Source organism: Mus caroli, unplaced genomic scaffold, assembly GCF_978045245.1.
Source record: "Mus caroli unplaced genomic scaffold, Mus_caroli_1 scaffold_18, whole genome shotgun sequence".
Classification (NCBI taxonomy): Eukaryota; Metazoa; Chordata; class Mammalia; order Rodentia; family Muridae; genus Mus; species Mus caroli.
In genome coordinates, this window is record NW_028227273.1 from 55,019,917 (window position 1) to 55,045,479 (window position 25,563).

Sequence of the window (25,563 nt, forward strand, 5' to 3'; positions counted from 1 at the left end):
CTAAATGCATGGTCAAAATGTATATATTGTTTCCTGGAACAAAGACAAGTTAGCAATAGCTAAGGTACTGAATATAATGACTCCCCCTGCTCCAGTGCCTTCCTATATATCAACTATCTCAGATGAGATACTTCCCCATCCATGGCTTCCTGTTGAAAAGCCCAGTAGTGTGAAGGCCTGTACAAGGAAACACACCCATTTTTCCATGTGCAAAAGAACTAAGAAGTCTGGATTTAATGTTCATATATTCATTCAAGTCAGTAGCTATTTTAAAAATTTGAATAAGGGGTTGTTAAAGTACTTGTCTTCAAGATTGATACTTCATTGAAACAGCCTTCACTCTTAAAATTCAAAATGGTTGGCCACGCATTTCCCAAAATTCTCCTATGGCAGAGATATTTCCCAAACTATCGACTGTGGAAACCTAACAGAGCAATTGAGCTAAGCTTTGCAAATATTGTATATTTTTTCCCCATAGAATGAATCTCCATGATAGTCGTATCACAGGAAGTCCTCAAAGCAGATATAGGGTTCACAATCTGGGTTCTTCCTGTGGAGCTTTTGATGGTGATCATCACAGTTTGAGTTTGTTATTGTCTATATTTTGTGCTTAATTATTAGAGAGATTTGCAATGATATAATGATTTTTTTAACTTGTTTGATTTTTTTGACTTGTAAGGGCAGAGTATCATCTACTAAACCTTATGATATAGAAAAATACAGTGAAATCTGCTTTTAATTTTGTAATTAAAAAACAGTTTAAGCAGTTTTAAATTATTTACATATTTACTGACAAAAACTAAACGGGAAAATAAAATTTAAAAATTTTAAATATGCTAAAATGGTTACACTAGAAATAAATATGAAGCAAAACAAGTTTTATAAGTAGGATAAAATTGTGCAGGTAATTCTCAATCTATGGTATACAACTCACATTGTTTAGATTGCACAAAACTTTCTCCTTTTGCCTAAATACAACTCTAGCTAACAACTTTCCAGTTTAATAACAGCAGAATAATCCATAGTACCCTTTTTACTGAGACTCTGAAGTAGAAATTTATGGTTTATTTGGAAAGTCAGTTATGTCAACTGATATTTTGTTGGAGCAGACATGGGAAAGAATAGTTTCCTCAAGCAAACACAGGTGAAAGGATGTTTTGATATAGCAAACACATGAAAGGACCCTGGATTAAGGATTATAAATATGACCCCACAGACAGTGAGAGACAAGAATTGAGCATTAGTTTGCTTTGTCCCTCATTCTTATTCTTCCCTAATAACACTCATATATTGGTTCTCCTTACATAGTGTATTGAACTCAACATGTGGTAAGATTGGCACTGAGAGAATCTCACCCAAGAACTGGCCGAGTTTACTTTGCCAGCTTGGTGTACAGTATTTGCCTCAGGTCATTTGTCAGGTCTTAGAGTTTTCCCCAGATTCACCCACTGTATCTGCCTGCCTAGAGCACTGGTTTACAATTGCCAAGTTGTTTTTGTTGTTTGCTATGGGACTGAACTGCTGGTAAAGAAGATCAAGCCTGCAAAGAGCTATTGCTGAACAGCTCCAATTCTCCCTTACCCCAATATCTTTTCTCTTCCATTAGCTCTGCTGAGTTGTAGGTTAAAGAAGAGGTTGAACCCTTTTTAAATGTATGTTGCAAAATATATATGCCTACACGATTCAGTGATTTTTTTTTTATCTTATCTGAAGGAAGAGCTACACTATATCTTCTTGTTGAGATCAAGTCCTCATTAAAATCAGAGCTTATGGACTGTTTGAATGGTTGGCCCACAAGTTATTGACTTTTCCCTTCTTAGCATAACAAAGCAGAGACAAAAAGAATTGCAGCACACCTGTCTTTGGCATTGGTGTAGATTTCCAAACTCAAATCCATGCATGTCTGATAAGCATATTACCCATCAACTATCTTCCGAACCTCTCTGATTCGTTTTTATTATTAAGCTTCCAATAGTTTTAGTAAATACAAAGATATACCTCTTTTTACTTAGTTGTATATTGGTATTCATTTGTATTATTCCCTAAAATTTATTATATAGGTGAATTAAAATACTCAGAAATTTTAATAAGGTTCTTTGAAAGTTAGCATACTAATGGTGAGAATGTTTCTACTCACGTTTTGCATAAAATAAGTTGTGTTCTGAAGTATTTTATATATGATTATTATTTTTAATAGAGAGTAAAATTAATCATTGAGGATGATTGTCTATGTCCTATCTGAACAAAATCTATGTACATATGTTATATCTCCCATGACACTGAAATCACTGTGTGATCATCCCTTAAAAATATGAAAAATAAATTGGAATGCATTTAGGATATAGATACCTTCATTTAAAATTTTTGTAATATTTAATTTTAATAACCAATATATGTGTATAAGCCTGTTTCGCGAAATACATGGTTTAGATCCTGACCCCTGTGTTCAATTTTCCAGCCAATAAATTTGCCTGCTTTCATCAGGCTTACCATCACAAAAGATAATCAGATAAAACCGCACCCCAAGTGTTTCTCCACCAAGTCTCCTTCATAGACCAAACAATATACTCAAAAAATGCATTTAGATAAATCTCTTTGTGCCCAAAGTTAAATATTATTAAAAGTTCAAATAAATATGACAATATCAAAATTCATTTCAACCACTTTTCATATTTGTTTAAGGGAAGATCACAAACCAGTGATGTTAGTTTCACTAAGACCTAGCTATACCATTCCTGGACACCAAGAAGTTGTTCTTCTATACCGGAAGTGTCTTGTGCTGCTTTATGTTCATAGAAGCCTTGCTTGTAATAGTCAGAAATGGGGAGCAACACAGATGTCCCTCACCTAAAGAGTAAATAGAGAAAATATGGTTCATTTACAAAATGAAAAGCTATTCAGCTATTAAATATGAGGACATCATGTATTCTCCTGGATAATGATTGAACTAGGCAATATCATTCCAAGTGAAGTAATGCAGACACAAAACCACATGCATGATATGTACTCACTGATAAATGGACAGTAGACTCAAAGTACAGAATGCCCATGATACAATACACAGAGAATAAGAAGTTTAACAAAAATGTAGGCCCAAGTGAGGATGTTTCAATCCCACTTAGGAGGGAAATGGAATAATCATGGAACATAGAGAGAGGGAGGGAAAGACCCAAGTGAGAGATGGGGGGTGAAAGGAGAGTGGAGAGGAAACAGGAGAGAAGCCCAGAGGGCAAGAGGAATGAATGGAAATATGAAGCTTCTGAATGTGGGGATGGGGGAACCTCTAGAAATTCCCAGAAACCTGAGATGTGAAAGGCTCCCAGGATTCACTATGAATGACCTGAATCACAATGCCAAATGGTGGGGACATGGAAATCGAAAACTACCTGCAGTAGAGAGTCAAGACCTCAGTGGAGGCATAAACTCACCAACCCGCCTTCAATTTTTTTTCACCCAGAATTTTTCCTGTCTAAAAAATTCAGGTAGAAAAATGGAGCAGAACTTGAAAGAATGGCTGAACTGTGATATGCCAAACATGGGATCCATTGCATGGTATATGCCAAACCCTGAAACCTTTACTGATATTAGATTGTACTTGTATATAGGAGCCTAGGATGGCTGTCCTCTGAGAGGTCCTACAAGCAGATGAACAAGACATATGCAGAAAATGACAGCCAACCATTGTACTGAGGTCAGGGCCCTATATGGAAGAATTAGTGGAGGGACTGAAGGAGCTGAGGGGATGTCAAGCCCATAGGAAGACCAGCATTGTCCATGAAACCATACCCCTGGAAGCTCCATGAGAATATGCCACCAACCGAAGAACATACAGTGACTGGGCCATTGTCACCTAACCCCAGCATCTATATATGGCATATTTTAGACTGAGGACTTCCTTGTCTCCCTTCATTGGGAAAGGATGCTCCTAATCTAGAAGAGACTTGTTGCATCACTGAACAGGGATACCTGGGGGTGTGATGGAGCACCCTCTCAGAGGCAAAAGGGAGGGGTGGGAGTAAGTTCTTTGGGAGTGGAGACTGGATAGTGGGGACAACATGTGGCATGGAAATAAATAAAATAATTAATTTAAAAAAGAATGAAGGTTTTTAATCTGACTTCAGCACTCCAATTCCTGTCCAGTAACTCTGCCTGCTTTCCTGGGAGTTTGTCAGCACCTGAGAGAAATAGGAAAATCAAAGACAAAAGCCCTTCCCCACAACTGCCCTTAAAACATATGCAACAGTCTTGAAAGTACCATATCCACTGGACTCATGTTTTCTGCCCTAAACCTTATTCTGCATTTCCTGACGTCCACCAGAACAGGGAACACAAGGGTAGGATGGTATTAGAGACCTCAGAAACAAGCTGAGTATCCCAATTCCCAGTCGAATTATAGGCCAAAAGTTCTGAGAGAATACATTACTGTACATGAAGACTATTATTCATAAGCATCCAAGACACTAAGGCCAGAAGATAGAGAGGAAACAGAAACCAATTAAGGGAGGAAATCTAACACCCACACCCCAAAATATTAACTCATGAATCAGCATATACCTTAAAACAATAAAACCAGATGGCTAAAAGCCAGTGTGAGAACACAGTTAACAACAGCCTGGGAAATATGGTAGCACCAGAGTCCGGATATCCTATGACAACAAGCCCTAGATAGTCAAACATAGCTGAAGCAGAAGATAATTACTTTAAATCCAATCCTATGAAGATGATAGAAGGTAAAGGACATAAGTAAATCCCTTTAGAAATACAAGAATATACAATCTAACAAGTAAACTTAATGAATAAAGTGGTTAAAGATGTTAAAAGGGATATAGTATTATCTTAGTTAGGATTCCATTACTGGGGAGGACACAAATCTTGAGCACAACTATTCTTATAAAGTAAAATATTTAATTAAAGGTACCTTACTGTTTAAGAGGTTCAGGCCATTGTAACTATGACAGAAATCATTGCAGTTTTCAGGCAGACACTATGCTGCGGGAAATGGGTATTCCAAATCTATATCCAAAGGAATCCAGGGGATAACTACATTCCACAAGCAAACATCAAGTGGGTCTCCACTGCACTGTGCAAAGCTTGAGAATAGGAGCTCAAAGCCAACAACAAAATTACATCTTTCCTTCAACAAGGCCACAAATCCTATTATTGACATTTCTCATGAGCCGTGAATATTCAAACCATCACAACTAACAAAAAAAAAAACAGGAACCAACCAGTGAACCAAATAAACAAATAAAAATACAATGTGGGGAAATACTGGGTACTGAAAACCTATGTAAATGAAATCAATAGTAAGTGGTCTTAATTGAGTTGTGAATGAGGCAGGCATGTACTGTGGGGTCTGAAAGACTCCTTCTTGGTGAGAATTCTATGTTATAAAAATGAAAAATATGAAGTCTAGGATTCAGTATACTTTTTCTTAACTCTGCACTTTTGTAACATAATCCAATAATAATGGATATATCTTATAGTTTTCAGTATGGACATTTTTGTTTATAAAGGAATAATCTTTATTTTAGGTTCTGACACAAACTCAGAAAAGAGAAAACATGAGAAAGATAAGGTCGATGACAAGCATGCCTTCAACAAGATCTTGCAAATAGTGGAGAAGGTTAAGTAGGAATGCAAAAATGACCTCCTCCAAGGCCAGAATGATTGAATATATGACCATTGTTGACAGCCGCATAGGTGGCTTTTCTTCTTTATTAACATTCCATTGTCAATTTTGATGCCTAGCAGTAGCAAACAAATAAAATAAACTTCAGGTTCATTGTTAATGATCTTGTGATACATGGAGTTTGAAATTAAGAATGAGGAGAAGGAGAAGGAAGAGAAGGAAAAATGTTGAGGAGAAAATCATGAGGACAATGATGATGAGATAGAGTAAGAGAATTATGAGCAAGAGGAGAATTTTGGCAAGGATTATACTAACTGTGTAAAGTTTGTCCCCTTTAGAGGATTTTACTGTATTTGAAATCTTCCTTGAGCTCATTATCTGAACTAGTATGAATACTATACATAGTGTATTCATTAATAAACCATGGATCCTGACCTAGTTATACTTTCTATACAACTGCAAATTTGCACTCAGCTTATGAATAATTCTGCACCGAGTTAGATAAACACAAAAGGCTGTGACAGCAGGACCAAATAAGAACACCATGTGTATCCCAGGTCTCTCAGAAATCCTTATGCACAGGAGAGTACGTGGGCAACAGAAGCAATATAGCTTCTGGGATAGGGTTCCTTCTGGGCCTACATCTTCAGTCAAGAGGCAGAACTGAGCTCCAAACCCACTGTGCACTTTCCCCACCTGAAGAGATTTAGCCTAACGGGAGGATTCTGACAGTGAGATCACGCAAGAACACCATCTTGTATTCCAGGTCTCTCAGAGACCATACTGCACAGCAGAGTGCACAAGCAGCAGAAGTAACATAGCTTCTGAGACAGGGTGCCTTTCTTGCTTCGATCTTCAGCCAGGAGGCAGAGCTGAGCTCCAGACCTCTGTTAAACTTCACTCCAAGAGGAGTGCTTGCCTGCAGAGAGTACTCTGACCACTGAGATTCAGGAGAGAGTCCGACTTCCAAGAGTGCTGACAGAGGCTTACAGAATCACAGGAGGAACAAGCTTCAGCCAGAGACAGTTATAACAACTAATGCCAGAGATTACCAGATGACCAAAGGAAAGTGTAAGAATCTTATTGACAGAAACCAAGACCACTCAGCATCATCAGAACCTAGCACTCCTACCACAATGAGTCCTGGATACAGGAACACACACTAAAGGCAAGATTCAGATTTAAAATCATATCTCATGGTGCTGGTAGAGGATTTATAAAAGGACATTAATAACTCATTTAAATAAACTCAGGAGGGTATGGCTAAACAGGTAGAAGTCCTTAAACAGGAAGCACAAAAATCCCTGAAAGAATTAGAGGAAAACACTGCTAAACAGGTAGAAGCCCTTAAAGAAGAAAGACAAAAATCACTTAAAGAATTACGGGAAAACACAACCAAACAGGTAAAAGAATTGAACAAAACCATCCAAGATCTAAAAAGGGTAATAAAAACAATAAAGAAAACCTAAAGGGAGACAATTCTGGAGATAGAAACCCTAGGAAATAAATCAGAAGTTATAGATGGAAGCATTACCAACAGAATAAAAGAGATGGAAGAGAGTATCTCAGGTGCAGAAGATTCCATAGAAAACATTTACACAACAATCAAAGAAATTGCAAAATGCAAAAAATTCTAACTCAAAGCATCCAGGAAATCCAAGAAACAATGAGAAGTCTAAACCTAAGGATTATAGGTATAGATGAGAATGAAGGTTTTCAACTTAAAGGACCAGTAAATATCTTCAACTAAATTATAGAAGAAAACTTCCCTAACTTAAAGAAAGAGATTCCTGTGGACATACAAGAAGCATACAGAACTCCAAATAGACTGGACCAGAAAAGAAATTCCTCCCAATACTTAATAATCAAAACAACAATGGCAGTAAATAAAGATAGAATGATAAAAGCAGTTAGGAATGAAGGTCATGTAGCATATAAAGGCAGACTTATTAGAATTATACCAGACTTCTCACCAGAGACTATGAAAGCCAGAAGATACTAGACAGTTGTTATACAGATCCTTAGAGAACACAAATGTCAGTCTAGGCAACTATCCCCAGTAAAACTCTCAATTACCATAGATGTAGAAACAAAAGTATCCTATGAGAAAACCAAATTCACAAAATATTGTTCCATGAATCCATCCCTTCAAGTAATAATAAAGGAAAAACACCAACATAGGAATGGAAATAATGCCCTAGAAAAAGCAAGAAAATAATCTTTCAATAAACCTAAAAGAAGACATCTTCAAGAACAGAATTCATGTATAACAACAAACATAACAAGCAGCAACAATTACTTTTCTTTAATATATCGTAATATCAATGGGCTAAATTACCCAATAAAAAGACATCGACTAACAGATTGGCTATAGAAACAAGACCCAATATTTTGCTCCTTACAGGAAACCCACCTCAGGAATGAAGGCAGAGACTACCTCAGAGTAAAAGGCTGGAAAACAATTTTCCAAGAAAATGGTCTGAAGAAACAAGCTGGAGTAGCCATTTTAATATCCAATAACATCAACTTCCAACCCAAAGTTATCAAAAAAGACAAAGAGGGGTACTTCATACATATCAAAGGTAAAATCTTGCAAGATGAAATCTCAATTCTGAATATCTATGCTCCAAATGCAAGGGCAGCCATAGTCATTAAAGAAATTTTAGTAAAGCTCAAAGCACACATTGCATGTCACACAATAATAGTGGCAGACTTCAATACCCCAATCTCATCAAAGGAAAGATCCTGGAAAGCAACAGAAGTTATGAAATAAATGGATTTAATGGATATCTACAGAACATTTTATCCAAAATAATAATAATAATAAAACAAACAAACAAAAAAAAACAAAAAACAGGACCAGATGGGTTTAGTGCAGAGTTCTATTAGACCATCAACAAAGACCTAATTCCAATTCCCTCAAACTATTCCACAACAAAGAAACAGAAGGTATTCTACCCAATTCATTTTATGAAGCCACAATTACTCTGAAACCTAAACCACATAAAGACCCAAAAAAGAAAGAGAACTTCATACCAATTCCCCTTATGAATATTGATGCAAAATTACTCAATAAAATTCTTGCTTACCAAATCCAAGAACACATCAAAATGATCATCCATCATGTTCAGATAGGCTTCATTCCAGGAATGCAGGGATGGTTTAATATATGAAAATCCATCAAAGTAATCCACTATATAAATAACCTCAACGACAAGAAAATGACATGATGATCTCATTAGATGCCGAGAAAGCATTTGAGAAAATCCAAAAGCCATTCATTATAAAAGTCTTTGTAAGGTCAGGAATTCAAGGCCCATACCTAAACATAATGTAGAGATATTTGAAGCAATGCCATTAACATCAGGGCCTAGAAAAGGCTGCCCACATTCTCCCTACTTTTTTAATATAGTACTTGAAGTACGAGCCAGAGCAATTCCACAACAAAAGGAGATCAAGGAGATTCAAATTGGAAAGGATGAACACAATATATCACTATTTGCAGATGATATGATAGTATATATAAGTGACCCTAAAAATTCCATCAGGGACCTCATAAACCTTATAAACATCTTCAATGAAGTGTCTAGATGTAAAATTAACTCAAACAACTCAGTGGCCTTTCTCTACACAAAGGGTAAACAGGATGAGAAAAAATTAGGGAAACACCATCCTTCACAAAAGTCACAAATAATATAAAATACCTTGGTGTTCTAACTAAGGACATGAAAGATCTGTATGATAGGGACTTCAAATCTCTGAAGAAAGTAATTGAGAAGATCTCAGAAGAAGGAAAGATCTCCCATGCTCAAGGATTGGCAGGATTAACATAATCAAAATGGCTATATTGCCAAAAGCAATCTACAGATTCAATGCAATCCACTTCAAAATTCCAACTCAATTCTTCACTGAGTTACAAAGGGCAATTTGTAAATTTATCTGGAATAACAAAAAAACCTAGGATAGCAAAAACTATTCCCAACAATAAAGAACCAATGGGGGAATCACCATGCCTGACCTCAAGCTATACTACAGAGCAATTTGATAAAAAACTGCATGGTAGTAGTACAGCAACAAACAGGTAGATCAATGGCATAGAAATGAATACCCAGAAATGAACCCACACACCTATGGTCACTTGATTTTTGACAAGGGAGCTAAAACCATCCAGTGGAAAAAAGACAGCATTTTCAACAAATGGTGCTGGCACAACTGGATGTTATCATGTAGAAGAATGTGAATTGATCCATTTTCATCTCCTTGTACAAAGCTCAAATCTAAGTGGATCAAGGAACTTCACATAAAACCAGAGACACTGAGACTTAGGGAGGAGAAAGCGGAGAAAAGCCTAGAAGATATGGGCACAGGTTGAAAATTCCTAAACAGGACAGCGATAGCTTGTGCTGTAAGATCAAGAATATACAAATGGGACCTCATAAAACTGCAAAGCTTCTCTAAGGCAAAAGACACTGTCAATAAGACAAAAAGGCTACCAACAGATTGGGAAAGGGTCTTTACCAATCCTAAATCAGATAGGGGACTAATATCCAACATATATAAAGAACTCAAGTAAATGGACACCAGCAGAGCAATGATGGTGCATGCCTTTAATGCCAGCACTTGGGTGGCAGAGGCAAGCAGATTTCTGAGTTTGAGGCATGCATCATCTACAGAATGAGTTCCAGGACAGCCAGGGCTGCACAGGTAAATCCTGTTTCAAAAAAAAAAAAAAAAAAAAAAAAAGGAAAGCAAGAAAAAGAAAATGGACTCCAGAAAATGAAATAACCCTATTAAGAAATGGGGTATAGAGCTAAACAAAAAATTCTCAACTGAAAATGGCTGGGAAGCAACTAAAAAATGTTCAAAATCCTAAAACATCTGGGAAATACAAATCAAAACAACCCTGAGATTCCACCTCACACCAGTAAGAATGGATAAGAAAAAAAATTCAGGTGACAGCAGATGCTGATGAGGATGTAAACAAAGAAGAACACTCCTCCTTTCTTGGTAGCATTGCAAGCTGGTTCAACCATGGTGGAAAGCAGTTTGGTGGTTCCTCAGAAAATTGGGCATAGTACTGCCACAAGTTCCAGCAATCCATCTACTGGGATTATAGTCAGAAGATGTTCCAACTTGTAATAAGGACATATGTTCCACTATGTTCATAGCAGCCTTACTTATGAAAATAAGAAGCTGGAAAGAACCCAGATATCTTTCAACAGAGGAATGGATACAATATAGTACTACTACTCAGCAATTAAAACAATGTATATATGAACTCTTAGGTTAATGGATGTATATGGACATCCTGAGTGAGGTAATCCAATCACTAAAGAACACACATGAAATGTACTTACTGATAAGCGGATATTAACCCAGAAACTTAGACTACCCAAGATACAATTTGCAAAACACATAAAACTCAAGAAGAAAGAATGAAGTATGGATATGGAAGTATGGATACTTCATTCTTCTTTAGAATGGGAAAAAAATATCCATGGAGGGAGTTACAAAGTTCAGAGCAGAAGGAAGAAAGGACCATCAAGAGACTGCCCCACCATGGGATCCACCCATAAACAACCACCAAACCCAGACACTATTGCATATGATAGCAAGATTTAGCTGGCAAGACCTTGATAATAGCTATCTCTTCAGAAGTTATGCCATTGCCTTGCAAATACAGAAGTGGATGCTCACCATCATCTATTGGATGGAACACAGGGCCCATAATGAAGGAGCTAGAGAAAGTACCCAAGGAGCCAAAGAGGTCTTCAACCATATATGAGGATCAACAATATAAACTAACCAGTACCCTCAAGAACTGTGTCTGTAGTTGGATGTGTAGCAGAGGGTGTCCTAGTTGGTCATCAATGGGATGAGAGGCCCTTGCTCTTGAGAATATCATATGACCCTGTACAGGGGAATGTTGTTGCCAGGAGCAGGAGTGGGTGGGTTGTGGAGCAGGACAGGTAGAGGATATTGGGGACTTTTGTATAGCATGTGAAATGTAAATGAGGAAAATATCTAATAAAAAACAAACAAAAAAAAAACAACAGCAAAAAAGTAAAACACAAAAGATATTTGTATGGCATGATAACTATGTAAATATTAAAAACCCTGAATATCTATCCATTTGCCAAAGACTTTCAGAAATTCATTGATTTTATTGTTTTAATAGCTTAGTAAATGTACCACAATTTCTGAATTCATTCCTCTTTTGAGGGATATCAGCGTTCTTTCCAGCTTCTGGCTATTTTAAATAAAGCTGCTATGAACATAGTGAAACCAGTGTCCTTATTACATGTTGAAGCATCTTTTAGGTGTATACCCAGGGGTAGTATTGCTGAATCCTCTGATAGTACTATGTCCAATTTTCTGATGAACTGCCAAACTAATTTCCAGAATGGTTGTAACATCTTGTAATCCCACCAACAATAGAGGGGTGATCTTCTTTGTGCACACCCTCTCCAGAATCTGCTGTCATCTGTGTTTTTGATCTTAGTCATTCTGACTGGTGTGAGGTACAATCTCAGTGTTGTTTTTGGTTTTCATTTCACTGAGGACTAACAATATTGAACTTTTCTTCAGGATCTTCTCAGTCATTTGGTATTCCTCAATTGAGAATTTTTTGTTTAACTTGTGCCCCATTTTTGAATAGGGCTATTCAGTTTTCAGGATTCTAACATCTTGGTATATATGGCATATTAGCCCTCTATCAGATGTAGGGTTGGTAAAGATCTTTTCCAAATTTCTTGCTTGCTGTTATATCTTATTGACAGTGTTTTTTCCCTTTCATAACTTTACACTTTTATGAGGTCCCATTTCTCTATTCTTCATCTTATAGCATTAGCTATTGGTGTTCTGTGTCAGGAAATTTTTAACTTGCCAATGTGCTCGAGGCTCTTTTCCACTTTCTCTTCTTTTAGTTTAAGTGTATCTGGTTTTATGTGGAATCCCTTGATTCACTTGGACTTGAGATTTATACAGGGAAATAAAAATCAATAATTTGCATTCTTCTATATTCTAAACAACATTTGAGCCATCATCATTTGTTGAAAGAGCTTTCTTTTTTTTCCACTGGATGGTTTTAGGTCATTTGTCAAAGATCAAGTGACCATACGTGTGTAGGTTCATTTCTGGGTCTTCAGTTCTATTTTATTGATGTACCTTCCTGTCACTGTACCAATACCATCCAATTTTTATCACAATTGCTCTGTTGTACAGCTTTAGCTTGGGGATGGTGATTCCTACAGAAATTCTTTTATTGTTGAGAATAGTTTTCTCTATCCTAGGGTGCTTTTTTTTCCCGATGTATTTGTAAATTACTCTTTCTACCTCTATGTATGAAAATTTGACTGGAATTCCTTTATTTGGAAGCTGTTAGTGGTACTGAGCCTGCGTGTGTGTCTGTATATCTGTGTGTCTGTTTCTCTCTCTCTCTCTCTCTCTCTCTCTCTCTCTCTCTCTCTCTCTCTCTCTCTCTCTCTCTCTCTGTGCGTGTGTGTGTGTGAGTGTGTGTGTGTGTGTGTGTGTGTGTGTGCTTCTTTTCATTTGTATTTGCTGGTATGGAATTCTTTATTTTCTGTATCCTGATGATATACTTAAATTTCTTGGTTATTGTGTTCCTACTAGTATCTACTGTTGTATTGGATTTGTGAATGGATATTGATTACATTTGGTTTTGTCGTTGAATATCTTATTCTCTCCATCCATGGTTTTATAACTTTTTTGCTGGGTAAAATAATTTGCAGACATATGTTTTCCTTTATAGTCTCAAAACCTGTGCCCAGGCTCTTCTGATCTCTCTGGAGATTCTAGATAAAATTCTAATATGTCTATCTTTTATGTTTCTTGGCCTTTTTCCTTGTAGTTTTTAATATTCTTTTTTTTCTTATGTTTATTTCTTAGATCAGTAGGTGACAAGTAATTTTCTTATGTGGTCCAAAGATGTTGGTGTTCTCTAGGAATCTGGTTGTTGTTGGATATTCCTACAATGTTTTTTCTGCTTCTGAAACAGAGTATTTTACAGTCAGGTCAACACTGTATATCAAATGATTTGTAGCTGGCTTGGAATTTACATTTCCACATTTTAGATTGTGGAATATTATCTATTCCTGTGGACATTAGTCACTGGTGTTGAAGGCAGGCTTCAGTTAGTCACAAATGAATGTTCACAAAATTCAGAGAAATGTAAGTGTTGGCCTCAGGTTTAGGGACCTATGTGGAGAATTTTTGGTACTGCTTTTAGAAATTTGGCAAGTACTTGTCACTGGGCTCAAGGAAGCAACCTAAGATAAGAATATTCACATTTGGACTGATGCAAAGATCAAAGTAAACAGAGCCAAGGAATGTGTGACTTTTTCCTTGGTAATCCTGAGAAGCCCCCAGACCCATTGACTGGAGGACTTTGTTTATTGATTTGTTTGATTACTGCCTGGTGTGATTTCTTTGTTCTTTGCTTTGTTTGATCAATTGGTGTTTGATCTGAGAACTGACTTTATTCTTTGGATGTACATAGATTGATTTAAAAGCAGACTGGCAAAAAAATAAAGCCAATTCAGCCTCAGAACAGGCTGGTATAATGTTATGTTACTCTACTTGTATTTTTCTTATCAATTCTCACACTTGCCCTTGTGCCCATGTTGACTGACTGAGTTGGACTGCTCAGATACTGGGTGTCTAATTTGATACTGAGAAATGTTTAGTTGTGTTTTTGTTTCCCCTCTTATAAAATGTTCTTTTTTTTCACTTCTTTCATATTTATATATATTTTAAGTACCTCTGACTATAGTAGATCTCCATGTGATCCTTGAAATGGTGCTTAGTGTTAGTTATGTCTCTTCATATTTTTTCCATTACCACCCTATTTCTTCTGCTTTCACTATGATCCTCCTTAAACATTCTCCTCCACCCTGCTCATAATTATATATAATTATAATTATATATTCTTATAACTATATATTCTAAATCACCTGCTGAGGGTGATCCTTTCCTACCTACCCCATATTCACTTACTCTATACCTAATCTTACTGATAATAAAAATTGTATACTATTGAATATTTAATATCTACCATAAAAATATAAGCAAGTAAATACCATGTGTGTGTTTCAGTTGGGTCTGATTTATTTTATCCAGGATAATTTTGTAAACGCCATCCATTTACCAGTTTATTTCCTGAGTTTATTGACAACTGAGTAATATTAAATTATGTAAATGTTCTACATTTACTTTACCTATTACTACATTTTGGGCATCCAGGCTGTTTCAAATTTTTCAATTTTATGGATAGAGAAGCAATGGATATAATTGAGGAAATATTTCTTTTTTAAGGATCTTCATCCTCTATGCCTAAGATTTATCCCCAAAAGTATAATCACTGGATCTTCACGTAGAACTATTCCCTGTTTACTGAGGAACTGCCACAATGATTTCCATAGAGACTGCTAAAGCATGCCTTTCCACCATCAATAGATGAAAGTTCCCCTTACTTAACATTCTCCACAGCATTAGCTTTCATTGGTTTTATTGATCTTAACCATCCTCACAGGCATAAAATGTCTGTATCATGCTGATTGTCATTTCCATGATGACTAAGAATGCAGAACAATTTTTTCCCTGTATAATTTTATCTGTTTTTTTATTGGATGTTTTCTTTATTTACCCTAACCCTTTTACAACCCCCCCAGCCCCCTGGTACTCTTATCCAATCGCCCTCCCACTGCTTCTGTGAGGATGTTTACCCACAAATCGACTCAGCCACTCACTGGGGTGAAATTCTAAAGACTACTAGAAGCATAACAATTTACAGAAGCATGGTTAGGTCTGGCAAAATGACAAGCATGACACCCTGAGCTATGTGAATATCTGGGGAGGGCCTTATGCAGCAAAAGTACAAACCAAAACATCCCAAGAGTCTAAACTGATAAGGTATTAAGTTTAAAGAACAATATAAGAGAAAGAAAGTTAAGCATAAAGGTTATAGTAAGACATATTTAATATAAATATAAGAAAATAAAGTCTTTAGGAAGAAGTTTTAAAATTATATAAAAAATAGTTTCTATATTTTGAATTGACAATAATACATTGCATCTGGATTCTATATGATCTTGCTTTCCTTATCAGAATAAATATATGTGCTTTTGCAGTGATTACATTTTTGTATGCCATCTTTGGAAAGAAGTCAGAATATCAATGACTTGGAGGAAGAAGAGACTGAATAATTAGATACTTAGAGACCACAAACAGAGGTTGAAAGAATCTTCGAATGAAAATCAGAAACCCTCAAAGGACTCCAATCTGGAACTTACTATAAGATTAAAAAATATAATTCCAGACAAGAAGCTTCCACAGGATTTTGAGAAATTATAATGACTATAGAAATACCATATGTTGCCTTAAGAACCCAGATTTGTTCATTGATGCTAACTTAAAACAATGCTACACAATGGATCTTGTGCATCATTTTTTAGAGTTTGAAGAATTTAAATATGTATACACACTGATATATCATAAAATTTGTAAATGCTCAGAGTTCCAATGGGCTTTTGCCTTCAGTTTTGAGGGGGATAAATCTGAAATTGAATATTTATTAGAGATGATGTCACTTTTAGAAGTGCCTATATAGCATAAAAATCATGATGTATTGTCATATATGTCCATTAAAATACACCAATTTTATGAACATGAAGCTTATTGTGGAGATAGCATACAGTTCTACAGGTCTCGACATTAAAAAAAAAAGAAAGAAAAAAAGAAAGAACATAAAAGGACCTTAAATTGAATTAAATGTTCATAAAAAGGAAGAGAGATATGATATCACCTAGATATTATTTAAATTGTGCTTTGTAAATTGTATTTTTAATTATTTTATTAAATTTTATTGGTTATTTTATTTCCTTACATTTCAAATGTTGTCCCCATTCCCAGTCTCCCTTCTGCAAAACACCCATTACATTCCCTCATCCTTTTGCCTATAAGAGGTGCTACTTTCATCCCACACACGCACTCCCATCTCACTCCTCTAGCATTGATCTATGCTGGGGCATAAAGCCTTCACAGGACCAAGGGTCTCTTCTCCCATTGATGCCAGTTAAGGTAATCCTCTACTATGTATGTAGCTGAAGCCATGTACCCATACATATATTTTTTTTGATGGTTTAATCCTTGGAAGCTCTGGGTTGTCCGATTTGTTGATATTGTTGTTCTTTCTATGAGGTTGCAATTCTCTTTATCTCTTTCAGTTCTTCCCCTAACTATCCCACTGAGTCTGGGGAGACTCAGCCCAAATTTGGCTGTGAGTATCGGCATCTGTAATAGTCAGATGCTGGCAGAGCCTCTCAGAGGGCAGCTTTTTAATATATGTTTGAGTGAAAAGCTATGGTCAAATATTTGTAATTTTTTCCTTCGCAAATTTTCCTTTTGAAGAAAAGTACTAGACATGACTAGAAAGATACTAGGAATTCTGTTCCTATTTCTCACACACAACTGACAAGTCAGTAAAGCCTATAGCTTACATATCATCTTTATCAGAGTCAAGGCTGGCACAAGTAAATGTTTGCATATTTTTGTTTACTTCCTTAATAAAATTTTAATGAGTGGTATATATGAATAACTAGATGAAAGTGAGTAAATAAAGCAGATACTACATTTATTAAAAAATACTGAAAGGTTAATAAAAAAATAAAATCATTTGAGTTTTGAAGATGATCCATGAGTAAGATATCTGTACCAGTGTAGGAGAATGACAGGGAAGGGTGGTGGGTGGGTGAGCACATTCACAGATGCAAGGGAAGGGAAAATGGAACAGTGTTTTCTGGAGTGGAAACTTGGAAAGGGATAATATTTGAAATGCAAATAAATATCATATCTAGTAAAAAACTTAAAAGTAATGAAAAGAAGAAAGAGAGTGAGAAAGAAAGAAAGAAAGAAAGAAAGAAAGAAAGAAAGAAAGAAAGAAAGAAAGAAAGAGGGAGAGAGAGAGAGAGAAAGAAAGAAAGAAAGAAAGAAAGAAAAGAAAGAAAAGAAAGAAAAGAAAGAAAAGAAAGAAAAGAAAGAAAGAAAGAAAGAAAGAAAGAAAGAAAGAAAGAAAGAAAGAAAGAAAGAAAGAAAGAAAAGAAGAAAGAACAATGAAAGAGAGACAGGAATGGAGGAAAGAATAAAGGAAATAAAAGTACTGGGTGAATCATCATTGCTGACCTTAAGCTGTATTTCAGAGCAGTAGTGATAAAAACTACATGTTATTGGTAAAAAAAACAGACAGGTAATGGAATAGAATACACAGAAAAAACCTACACACATATGGTAACTTGAACTTTGACAAAAAAGCCCAAACCATGCAGTGGGTAAAAGAAAGCATTTTCAACAAATGGTGCTGGTCTAACTGGAGGTCTGCATATAGAAGAATGCAAGTTAATTCAGTTTTTATCTTCTTGTACAAAGCTTAAGTGTAAGTGGATCAAAGAGTTTTACATAAAAACAGATATGCTGAATCTAATAGAAGAATTTGTGGGAAAGAGACTCAAGCACATAGTTGCAGTGTAAAACTTCCTGAACATAATATCAATGGCTCAGGATCTAGGATCAAAACTGACAAATGGGAACTCATGAGACTGAAAATCTTTTGTAAGGCAATGGGAATTGTCAAAAGGACAAGTTGACAACCTGTGGGAATGAAAAAGGGGTCCTGAGGAAGAGGGGGAAGGAAAAGACCCATACTCCGCCAGAGTTTTCCCTATCCTCTAGTCTGTCAGACGTGGTAGGGCTGCTAACTACCTTCCATTTATCCCTGTGTGGGTATTCCTCTATCCCACTCTTCAGGGGGTGGCCAATGGGCAACCCTACCTGGGATTCCTGGAGCTACCTTGCTAAAGCCCCAGGGTTATAGGAGAGAGGGATGAAGGAAGAGGTTCCCAACACCAGTGAGATTGAGCACAATGGTTCTTGACTGGAGCACAGGAAGAGCTTCTAAGGACCCTGTTATAGCTGTCTCTTATGAGGCTATGTCAGTGCCAGGAAAATACCGACGTGGATGCTCACAGTCATCTATAAGATGGAACACAGGGCCCCCAGTGGCAAAGTTAGAGAAAACACCAAAGGAGTTGAAAGGGTCTGCAACCCTCTAGGTGGAACAACAATATAAACTAACCAGTACCCTCAGAGCTCATATCTCTAGCAGCATATGTAGCAGAAGATGGCATAGTTGGCCATCACTGGGTAGAGTAGCCCCTTGGTATTGCAAACTTTATATTCCCCAGTACAGGGGAATGCCAGGACCAAGAAGCCGGACTTGGGTGAGTAGAGGAACAGGGCAGAGGGGTTTTATAGGAAACTTTCAGGATAGCATTCGAAATGTATATAAAGAAAATATCAAATAAAAAAATATGTAAAAAGTACTTCAGAAACCCTTAAAAGAAAAAGAAAAAAGAAAGAAAGAAAGAAAGAAACTGCTCATTAGGAGAAAGCCTGCCCCATCCTCCAAGCAAAGTGGGCCTTTAAGAGACATTCTATGGTTTTAGAACTTTATTATAGAAATGCAGAGGAAAAGAGAGAAGGCAGAGAGAGAGAAAGAGGTGGGAGGAAACATTAGAGAAAAGAGAGAGGAGAGGAGAATATAGAATTCTCAACTAAGGAATCTTGAATGGCCAAGAAGCTCTTAAGACCCAGGCCAAGAGAATGGATGGAAAAACAGGATTAAACATTCAGTTGAATTTTGTAAACACAACACAGCAATAAAGAGAGATATTACCTCATTGTAAAGGATTAGAGAAAAAAAATTCAAGCAAAGGGACCCAAGAAGCAACTTGAAGCAGCCAGTCTTCTATCTAATAAAATACATTTTCAGCCAATCAAAATGAAAAAAGAAAGGGAAAAGATAATTCTTACTCATCAAAGGGAATATCAAAGAAAATGATATCTCTATTCTGAACATCTCTGCTACACATTTTCAAAAGGAACATTGTTAAACGATAAATTGCCCATTATCACCAGATATTAATAGTGGTAGCCTTCAACAAAGTACTGTCACAAATTGACATGTTATTCCCACAAAAACTAAACAGTAAAATAATGAAACTAACAGACATTTTGAATTAAAGCTACTAAGCAAATCTATAGAACATTTCACACAATACCAAGGAATATATCTTCCAATGAACTCATGAATTCTTTTTGTTGTTGTTGTTGTGGTTTTTAATAAAAAATGTTGATTTTCTCAAAGAACCAGCTCCTTGATTGGTTGATTCTTTGAATAGTTCTTCTTGTTTCCACTTGATTGATTTCGCCCCTGAGTTTGATTATTTCCTGCCGTCTACTCCTCTTGGGTGAATTTGCTTCCTTTTGTTCTAGTGCTTTTAGGTGTGTTGTCAAGCTGCTAATGTGTGCTCTTTCTAGTTTCTTTTTGGAGGCACTCAGAGCTATGAGTTTTCCTCTTAGAAATGCTTTCATTGCGTCCCATAAGTTGGGGTATGTTGTGGCTTCATTTTCATTGAACTCTAAAAAGTCCTTGATTTCTTTCTTTATTCCTTCCTTGACCAAGGTATCATTGAGAAGAGTGTTGTTCAGTTTCCACGTGAATGTTGGCTTTCTATTATTTATTTTGTTATTGATGATCAGCCTTAGTCCATGGTGATCTGATAGGATGCATGGGACAATTTCAATGTTTTTGTATCTGTTGAGTCCTGTTTTGTGCCCAATTACGTGGTCAATTTTGGAGAAGGTACCATGAGGTGCTGAGAAGAAGGTGTATCCTTTTGTTTTAGGGTAAAATGTTCTGTAGATATCTGCCAGATCCATTTGATCCATAACTTCTGTTAGTTTCACTGTGTCCCTGTTTAGTTTCTGTTTCCATGATCTGTCCATTGGTGAAAGTGGTGTGTTGAAGTCTCCCACTATTATTGTATGAGGTGCAATGTGTGCTTTGAGATTTACTAAAGTTTCTTTAATGAATGAGGCTGCCTTTGTATTTGGAGCATAGATATTCAGGATTGATAGTTCCTCTTGGAGGATTTTACCTTTGATGAGTATGAAGTGCCCCTCCCTGTCTTTTTTGATGACTTTGGGTTGGAAGTCAATCTTATCTGATATTAGAATGGCTACTCCAGCTTGTTTCTTCAGACCATTTGCTTGGAAAATTGTTTTCCAGCCTTTCATTCTGAGGTAGTGTCTATCTTTTTCTCTGAGATGAGTTTCTTGTAAGCAGCAAAATGTTGGGTCTTGATTGTGTAGCCAGTTTGTTAGTCTATGTATTCACTGATAAGTGGATATTAGCCCAAAACTTAGGATACCCAAGATATAAGATACAATTTGCTAAACGAATGAAACTCAAGAAGAATGAAGACCAAAATGTGGACACTGTTCCCCTTCTTAGAATTGGGAACAAAACACCCAGGGAAGGAGTTACAGAGACAAAGTTCGGAGCTGTGATGAAAGGATGGACAATCTAGAGACTGCCGTATCCAGGGATCCATCCCATAATCAGCTTCTAAACGCTGACACCATTGCATACACTAGCAAGATTTTGCTGAAAGGACCCAAAGATAGCTGTCTCTTGTGAGACTATGCAGTGGCCTAGCAAACACAGGAGTGGATGCTCACAGTCAGCTATTGGATGGATCACAGGGCTCCCAATGGAGAAGCTAGAGAAAGTACCCAAGGAGCTAAAGGGATCTGCAACCCTATAGTTGGAACAACATGATGAACTAACCAGTACCCCGGAGCTCTTGTCTCTAGCTGCATATGTATCGAAAGATGGCCTAGTCGGCCATCACTGGAAAGAGAGGCCCATTGGACTTGCAAACTTTATATGCCCCAATATAGGGGAATGCCAGGGCCAAAAGAATGGGAATGGGAGGGTAGGGAAGTGGGGGGCGGTATGGGGGACTTTTTGGATAGCATTGGAAATGTAATTGAGGAAAATATGTAATAAAAAAAAACAGTGAAAAAAAAACAGGAATAATAAATAAATAAATAATAAAAAAAATAAATAAATAAAAAATGTTTTATTTAACATTGATTTCAGCTGTATTTCTTTTTTTTTAATTTTTAATATTTTTATTACATATTTTCCTCAATTACATTTCCAATGCTATCCCAAAAGTCCCCCATACCTCCCCTCAAATCCCTACCCACCCATTCCCATTTTTTTGGCCCTGGAATTCCCCTGTACTGGGGCATATAAAGTTTGTGTGTCCAATGGGCCTCTATTTCTAGTGATGGCCGACTAGGCCATCTTTTGATACATATGCAGCTAGAGTCAAGAGCTCCGGGGTACTGGTTAGTTCATAATGTTGTTCTACCTATAGGGTTGCAGATCCCTTTAGCTCCTTGGGTACTTTCTCTACCTCCTCCATTAGGGGCCCTGTGATCCATCCAATAGCTGACTGTGAGCATCCACTTCTGTGTTTGCTAGGCCCCAGCCTTGTCACACAAGAGACAGCTATATCTGGGTCCTTTCAGCAAAACCTTGCTAGTGTATGCAATGGTGTCAGCGTTTGAAAGCTGATTATGGGGTGGATCCCTGAATATGGCAGTCTTTGGATGGTCCATCCTTTCTTCACAGCTCCAAACTTTGTCTCTGTAACTCCTTCCATGGGTGTTTTGTTCCCAAATCTAAGAAGGGGCACACTGTCCACACTTTGGTCTTCATTCTTCTTGAGTTTCATGTTTTTAGCTAATTGTATCTTATATCTTGGGTATCCTAAGTTTTGGGCTAATATCCACTTATCAGTGCGTACATATTGTGTGGAACTCATGAATTCTTAATTAAGATTGATCATATAGTCAGTCACAAATGATGTGATTGAAATGATGACTTGTATTTTATTAGACCACTTTGGATTAAATCTAGACTTTAACAACAGAAACACCAGAACACTAAACACTCAAGAAAATTGACCAACTCTGTAGTCAATGATCTCTGGGTCAGGAAAGAAATAAAGTAATAAATTAAAGTTTTTTCCAGAATTAAATTAAAAAGAAGTCACAACATATCAAAATTTTGGGGACATAATGAAAGCAGTGGTAATAGATACATTCTACCCACTAATGACTACATAAAGAATTTAGAAATTTCAGAAACCAGTAACTGAACACTATAGAGGGAAAATAGGAGAAAGCAAATTAAAGAGAATTAGAAGGCAAGGAAGAAATAATCAAATTCAGTACTGAAATCATTCAATTAGAAACAAAGAAAACAAAATCAACAAAACCAAGAGTTTGTTCTGTGAGAATGTAAATAAGATAGTCTAACCCTTGATGAAAGTAATCAAAAGATTTAGAGACAATATTCAAATAATCGAAATCAGAAATGAAAAGGAAGATAGCACAACCAACACTGAGAAAATTCAAATAATTATTGCCTCTTATTCAAAAGCTTATGTTCCACAAAATTGGAAATTGTTAATGAAATGTATTATTTTTCTAGACATGTAACACTTTGAAAAGTTAAATGAAGATCAGTCAAACAATTTAAATAACCCTATAATCCCCAAAGAAATACAAGCGGTCATTAAAACTCTCCCAGCCAAAACAAGCTTAGGTTCACATGGTTTTAGTGCAGAATATTACTAAACTTTCAAAGAAGTGCTAATACCAATAATCTTTGAATTATACCCCAAAATAGAAATAGAAGGAACACTACCAAACTCATTCTATGAGGCCACAGTCACCCTGACTCCTAAACCACACAATGTTTCAACAGAAAAAGAAAACTTAAGACTGATTTCTCTCATGAATATTTATGGAAAACATAATCAAATTAATACTTCCAAACTGAATTAAGGAAAGTATCAAAAGTGTCATCCATCATTATAAAGTAGGCTTCACCACAGAGATTAAGGGATGGGTCAATATACAAAAATTCAAAATAAAATTCATCATATAACAATCTGGAAGAAAATGAGGACTTGATCATCTTGTTTGATTAATGAAAAGGCATTTGCAAAAATCCAACCCCTCGTGTTAAAAGTATTAGAGAGATCTTGGATACCAGACACACCTAAACATAATTAAAACACTGTGCTTGCTTCGGCAGCACATATACAAAAATTGGAACGATATAGAGAAGATTAGCATGGCCCCTGGGCAAGGATGACACACAAATTTGTGATGTGTTCCCTATTTTTAAGAGAAAATCTCAGGTGCAGAAGATTCCATAGAGAACATCGGCACAACAATCAAAGAAAATACAAAATGCAAATGGATCCTAACTCAAAACATCCAGGAAATACAGGACACAATGAAAAGACCAAACCTACGGATAATAGGAGTTGATTAGAATGAAGATTTTAAACTTAAAGGGCCAGCAAATATCTTCAACAAAATAATAGAAGAAAACTTCCCAATCCTAAAGAAAGAGATGCCCATGATCATACAAGAAGCATACAGAACGCCAAATAGACTGGACCAGAAAAGGAACTCCTCCCGACAAATAATAATCAGAACAACAAATGCACTAAATAAAGATAGAATATAAAAAGCAGTAAGGGAGACAGGTCAAGTAACATATAAAGGCCGGCCTATTAGAATTACACCAGACTTTTCACCAGAGACTATGAAAGCCAGAAGAACCTGGACAGATGTTATAAGGACACTAAGAGAACACAAATGCCAGCCCAGGTTACTAACCCGGTCAAACTTTCAATTACTATAGATGGAGAAACCAAAGTATTCCACAACAAAACCAAATTCACAAATTATCTTTCCACGAATACAGCCCTTCAAATGATAATAACAGGAAAAAGACAATACAAGGACAGAAATCACACCCTAGAAAAAGCAAGAAAGTAATCCCTCAACGAACTTAAAGAAGACTGCCACAAGAACAGAATGCCAACTCTAACAACAAAAATAAAAGGAAGCAACAATGACTTTTCCTTAATACCTCTTAATATCAATGGACTTAATTCCCCAATAAAAAGACATAGACTAACAGACTGGCTACAAAAACAGGACCCAACATTCTGCTGCTTACAGGAAACTCATCTCAGGGAAAAAGACAGACACTACCTCAGAGTGAAAGGCTGGAAAACAATTTTCCAAGCAAATGGTCTGAAGAAACAAGTTGGAATAGCCATTGTGATATCGAATAAAATCAACTTCCAACCCAACGTTATCAAAAAAGACAAGGATGGACACTTGGAGGTAAAATCCTACAAGAGGAACTCTCAATTTTGAATATCTATGTCCTAAATGCAAGGGCAGCCACATTCACTAAAGACACTTTAGTAAAGCTCAAAGCACACATTGCACCTCACACAATAATAGTGGGAGACTTCAACACACCACTTTCATCAATGGACAGATAGTGGAAACAGAAACTAAACAGGGACACAGTGAAACTAACAGAAGTTATGAAACAAATGGACTTAAAAGATATCTACAGAACAATTTATCATAAAACAAAAGCATATACCTTCTTCTCAGCACCTCACTGGACCTTCTCCAAAATTGACCATATAATTGGTCACAAAACAGGCCTCAACAGAAACAAAAATATTGAAATTGTCCCATGCATCCTATCAAACAACCATGGACTAAGGCTGATATTCAATAACAACATAAATAATGGAAAGCCAACATTCACGTGGAAACTGAACAACACTCTTCTCAATGACACCTTGGTCAAGGATGGAATAAAGAAAGAAATTAAAGACTTTTTACAGTTTAATGAAAATGAAGCCACAACATACCCAAACCTATGGGACACAATGAAAGCATTTCCAAGAGGGAATCTCATAGCTCTGAGTGCCTCCAAAAGAAACTAGAGAGAGCACACACTAGCAGCTTGACAACATATCTAAATTCTCTAGAAATAAAAGGAAGAAAATTCACCCAAGAGGATTAGACGGCAGGAAATAATGAAACTCAAGGGTGAAATCAACCAAGTGGAAACAAGAAGAACTATTCAAATAATTAACCAAACGAGGAGTTGG

The 25,563-nt window shown here is 36.5% G+C and overlaps 1 non-coding gene across 1 annotated transcript; it reads left to right on the forward strand.

The window, feature by feature from the left end:
• Positions 1–23,647: 23,647 nt before the first annotated feature.
• Positions 23,648–23,754, forward strand: LOC115029815 (U6 spliceosomal RNA). The gene has a single exon (XR_003835373.1). It is a non-coding gene; the product is annotated as a U6 spliceosomal RNA (small nuclear RNA).
• The last annotated feature ends 1,809 nt before the right edge of the window (positions 23,755–25,563 follow it).